Source organism: Manis javanica, chromosome 9, assembly GCF_040802235.1.
Source record: "Manis javanica isolate MJ-LG chromosome 9, MJ_LKY, whole genome shotgun sequence".
In the NCBI taxonomy this organism is placed as follows: Eukaryota; Metazoa; Chordata; class Mammalia; order Pholidota; family Manidae; genus Manis; species Manis javanica.
Genome location: NC_133164.1, coordinates 50,444,877 through 50,450,995, shown reverse-complemented (window position 1 = coordinate 50,450,995; position 6,119 = coordinate 50,444,877).

Genomic DNA, 6,119 nt, shown 5'->3' with positions numbered 1-6,119 from the left:
ACATGATTGTATGTGTGGGAAGGGCTGTCGAGTCCACAATCTGTAGGGCATGCTGGAAATTCAAGTAAGAATTGATACTGCAGTCTTGAATCCGAAGGTTATAAAGTCAGACAGAATTTCTCTATTGCAATCTAGAGACAGATTTCCTTCTTTTTGGGAAACCTTGAGATTTTGCTCCAGGTCCCTCAACTGATTGGACGAGATCCACCCACACTATGGAGGATAATCTGCTTTACTTAAAGTCAGCTGATTATAAATGTTAACCACATCTCAAAAGTACCTTCCCAGTAACACTTAGGTTAGTGTTTGACCAAACAACTGGGCACCATAGTCTAGCCAAGTAAACATATGTTTGACCATCACAGAGACCAAGCTTTCTGCTGACTGTGGAGTCCACAGTGGCTTCTTCACATGACAGTAGCCAACTCCACAGCTGCCTCTCACCATGACTGTGCCTGGCCAGCCTGCCCAGTTGGCAGTTTCCTCTGTCAACCAGTTTCCTTTCTCTGGAGAAAAGCTGTGTGGCCCTTGCAGGATAGCCAAGATTTCTTCCTGGGCTCCTGATCTTCTCTTTTGACATCACTTTCCTCTTCCTATCCCAGCTCTCCTGACCTCCCACTCAGAAGCATAGGACCCTCTTCCACAATAACATTGTTAAATAGCAAACTATTTCATATACATATAATATACATACACAAAGATATATGAACCGTAAGATGACAGCTTGGTGAACTTTCGCCAAGCCAGCCTCCTCATGGAACCAGCACCCATCTCTCAGAAGCCTTCCTGAGAAGTGTCACCAGCCCTGTCACTACTCCCAAGCCACTAGGGTTACCTCTACCTTGACCTCTAGCACCACACATTAGCTCTGCCTTTGAGTTTTATAAAATGGGACAACACAGTATGTCTTCTTTCACCATAGCACAGTTTTGTGTGGAGAAATATCATGATAGGAAGTACTCTGAGTTGCTCTGTCCCTTCCTTCCATCTGTCCTTGAAATCAGTAAACATGGTGTGTTGCACATGGGACATTGTGCCAGAGACTGTGGACATGCATGGTTGCCCAAAAACATTACAGAACAGTAACCCCAAGGCTTTGTGGGGAAACCAGGAATGGGCCCTGCCTAACAGTCTCAAATTGGCTTGAGACCCTAGTCTGTCTGCTCAGAAGACCCTGTAAGTGAAGGCAGCACTTCTGACTTGCTTATGGAGATGCTTCCTGAGCTTTCCTTTCATGGCAGAGCCGAGGCAGGGATGTTCTGTCACTCCTGACCCACCTGTTCTAACCTCTCTCCTGGTTCTCTGATTTTTTGAGAATAGTTGCTGATAAGCACTGTGGTTGATAACAGTTCACTGTAATGCCACTCTGATAACATTTTCTTGTTTTAATAGCATCATTAACCACTGAGTGGCTGCACACTGGTGGGGGCAACCCATGGGGTTTATTTGCCTCAGTTTCCTTCAAAGGCTTATCTCCAAGTCCAGACTGCTAAATTGGATGTTACCCAAGGTTGTAACCCCATGCCCCTGTCTTTATTACATGGCCCTTGATCACAGAGGTTGGTTCCTTCCACACCTCCAAGTATACCCTGACACTTCCCCAGGCACCCAGCTGTGGTTTCACCTCATGGGGTCCTGCCTACACTGCAGACTCCTGCTCCTGAAGAGTCCTCCTTCCCTCTCCACCATCCTCGGGCCACTCTCCTTGCTCAACTCTCCACAACTCACTAATCCTCTTCACTCTGCCTGCAAGATGCCCAGAGCCTGTGCCTTTTTCCCAGGCCCCTCTCCACCTACCCTCCTTCTTTCCCTTTTCCCTTGGGGTTATTGAAAATGCTGCCTTTTCTGCCCCATCGTTCTCCATGACCATGTTTCCTGCATCTTCAACCAGATGCATTGCTCAGCTTTCAATTACTGCTCAGTGCCTGTGGGACAAAGCTCCACTCACTGCCCGGGCATTCAAGCCCTCTGTGACTGTCCCTAGAAGCTCATTGCCAGTGATCCACTGATTTCCCCCAGTGCCCTCAGTCTCTGCTCAGCCTTTCCCAATCTTGCTGCTCTTGCTGCTCCATCTGTGGACATAATGCTTCACACATGGCAGATGAGGGATCACAGAGATCAAGCCTCTCACCTCCTGGGGTATCCTGGTATCTCCTGCACACTGCATGGCCCATTGACAGGAAGCTTTTCCTGAGGCCCCTGGCAGAAATTGTCATCCGCTCCTGAGCTCTGCTTCACTTATGATGCATGTGGCTCTTACCTTATGTTAGAATTAATTTTATATCTGAGTGTTTCACCTCCCTGTGGTCAGCAAAATAGTGCTGCCTCCTGCCCCCACCCACTAAGGATGTCCACATCCTAATCCCCAGAACCTATGAAAGTTATGTTACTTATAAAAGGGAATTAAGGTTGCTAATCAGCTGGCCTTGGGGTGAGGAGATGATCCTGGTTTATCTACGTGAGCCAGGTGCAATCACAAGGGTCCTTCAAAGTGGAAGAAGGAGGCAAAGAAAATAGAGTGTCTGAGTGAGGTGAGTGGGAAAGAGCTGACCAGACATTGCTGGATTTAAAGATGGAGGAAGTGGCTACAAGCCAAAGAAATCAAGCCAAAAGGCAAAAAGGTAAGGACACAAATTCTCCCTCAGAGACTCTGGGAGGGAAACCAGCCTGATGACACCTTTGATTTTAGCCCGGTGGGATCTGCTTTAGAATTGGAAGAAAATACTTTGGTGTAAATTTAAGCTCAATTTTGTGGTAATGTTTTTATGGCAGCAATAGAAAACTAATATACTCTCCAACTAGATTATAAGCCTATAGAGGGCAAAGACATTTCTTATACTTATTTGTGTATCCCAAAGGGTATAGTTCCTTGTATACATTAGGTGCTCAGTAAATGTTCGCTCAACAGCCACAGGTCCTTTCCAGTAGACTGAGGAGGGCAAAGGCTGCCTCTGAGCCTTCCCACTGCACCCCTCCTTCCCCCACATTGTACCCTCTTGGGCCCCAGGCATCAATCCTTTCTGTGTCCCATTTCTGATTTTATTCAATCTCCGTTAATGGATAATATTTTAAGATTGGACTTTTTCTGGAAATCTTCCCATCTAAAAGGGTAGCCCTGGAACTACAAACACATCCATATCCAAAGGCAGTGAGCCATAATGGTGGAACATTTAGGTGACACCAATGGCCTTGAACTTGGCCTTGAGTTGGCTTCCTATTGGGTCATTAGCTCTCCTTGCCCATTTCTATTCTGATTAACAGGAAGCCAGAAGACATGGGTCCTAAACTTGGCTTCTTCACCAACTTCACTCCACCTCCACCTGGGTGTCATAAGAAGAACCCTTTCACCTCCCTCACCCTGAGAAACAGGTTAACATGTTCTCCCCACCTCGTGGGCTGTAACTCCAGGCCACCTTGGGAAATGTGGGTGAGGGCTGACCCTGCCCAGAAATGTAGCAAGTGAGACAGTGAGTCTGAAATGTATGCATGTTTGTTTTAACATAAAAATAACACTTAAAATGACACAACTGGAAGACACACCACATTTTCCCACACACCTGGCAATCCAAGGGTAAGAATACTCCAGTCTAGGTGTTTCGCTCTGTAACCCTGTATCCATCTTAAATGTCATTTTTATATTAAAATAAACCTGGGCACATTCCACATTCACCATCTCACTTGCTGAAGATGAGGGGGCAGGGTGGGCAGGGCGGCCCCTCTCCCACTTCCTGAGTGATCCGAGTCACAGTTGGCAGGTGCTGGTGTGATCGCTGTATTGCCTTATCTGTGGTGTGGGGCCACAGTGTCCCCCCTTCTGCTCGGACATGCCTCTGCCCTGCCGGTGGGGCAGTGGAAAAAACTTGTGGGATTGGGGTCACAGTCAGGGTTCTGGTCTCAGCTCTGCCACCAGCCAGCTGGGAACTCTGAGAGGCTCCCCTCATCTCTGTGGGCTATCCATCCGCAGTTACAAAGAAGGGCTCAAGGTGGACGGACCTAGAAAATGGGGCAACCAAGAACCCTTGCTCATAACTCTTTCAGGACTCCCATCACCCTCAGGAGGAAACCCAGCCTCACTGTACCTCACAGAACCTTTCATGATCTGCTCCCTCTGTACCCGGAGGGCTTCAGTCGTGCTCCCCTCTTCAGACTCTGTAGTTCTGGCAATAATGAGCGACTTGAAGTTCCCAGACATACCGTTCGCTCTCATTCCCTGACTAGGCAGGATGCTCCTATCTTCACCACATTTTCTGTGCCCTTTCCAGCCTCTGTCTGCATTTGATTCTTACTTGGCAGGGGCAGGGGTGGGGTAGGGGGTTGGCCAAGACTTCTCTTCCTGCAGTTGTCTTTGTGATCCTGTGCCCTCAGATCTGGTTAGGTGCTATTTTCTTGCAGGCCACAACATGCTGCCTGTACCTCTATTTTAACATGATCCTGATATCCTGCTTACTTGTCTGAGTCCTGTTTATCCTGAACAGTCTATAAGCTTCTTGAAGGCCAGACATGATTTGTTCCCTAGAATCCTCAGTGTCTAGAGCTGTGCTGGCCAATACCATAGCCACTAGCCACTAGCCACAAGTGGCTACCGAGTACTTGAAATGTGGCTCCTCTGAGTTGAGGTGTGCTAGAAGTATAAAATACACACTGGATAAAAAGACTCAGCACAAGAAAAATGTAGAATAATTTTACATTCTCATTTATAATTTTTCATACTGATTATTTTGTTGGTATGATATTCTGGGTTAAAATAAAACTGTATTATTAATATTAATGTCACCTGTTTCTTTTTACTCTTTTTAATATGGCTGGCAGAAAATTGAAAATCACCTGTGGAGCCTGCATTTGGGGCTTGCATCCTATTTCTATTGGACTGTGCCAGTCTACAGTGCATTGGTCGTCACAGGAGTGAATGAGCTGGGAGATGGATCAGTAAGAAAGCCAAGGTGACTGTCTTCCTCCCTCAGCCTCAGGTTATGTTTCTTTCAGTGCTGGCTTTGCTCTAGCTATGGCCCTGTGGCCCTCTCACACTCTGTGCTCTGAGCTGGGCAGCTGGGCTCTCAGTCATCTGCGGGCTTGGGTCCCCAAGGGATGGAGCAGAGAGACAAAATACCCTGCCTCAAGCCTATGGGCCCTGTCCCACAGGCACTGTGCAGCTTGTTTATAGCCCTAGGAATAAAACATTAATTTGACATCCTGTGTGGGGAACAGGACAGAAGTGCATTCTGAACGATTGTGACACCCTTCCATACCATCAGGGGTGTTAATTCTCACTAGGAGTGGGTGAGGACACTTTTCTTACTGGAAATTTCTCATTATATAACATCTTGATACCGTAATCAAGATGTATTGGTTGATTTGGTAATTTTCCAAGGCTCTGCAACCTTGAGGAACAAAGAACCCCTTTCTTAAAGAATAACTGTAGCTTTCTTTTGTGTACAAAAGTTGGACTTCTTCCTCATCCTGTACCTTGTGGGCTGATTGCAAAACAGGGCTGGGAACAGGAGTTGAGTAGGCAGAGCTTAACACTACCAGGAATCTTTGAACTTTGATGTTTTGAGGATTTAGTGGTTGCTTGGCACAGCCACGGGTGTAGTGAGAACACAAGTTTTCTGAGGTGCTAAAGCTCTAATCGGGTGCAGATGAGTCTGGCTGACATTTTGAAAAGCCATATTCTTAGAACACTCAGGTTTAGGTTCTTACAGCCATGGCCAGCATTTACATAGTGCTTTTATAATTTTCAAAGTGCTTGCATACATAGTATCTCCTTTGGTCCTTATAATTATTGGGTGTCCTTTTAAAAAATCTCTTTGATATTACTGTCTATACTTGCTGTCTTCAATTTCTTTCTTCTCACTCTTTATTCAACCTCAATCATGCTTTTAGTCGCACCACTCTGTTCAGACTACTCTCATAATGGGTCACCCTGACCCACACATTGCTAAATCTGGTCAATTCTCAGTCTTCTCATTTTACTTGACCCATTTGAGTCATTTGACAGAGTTGATTGCTCTCTTCCCCTTGAAATTCTTTCTTCATTTGACTTCAAGGATGTCACACTTGCCTGGCTTTCTTCTGACCTCACAGACAGCTCCTTCTCCATCCTTTAGGCTGTTAACTTTATA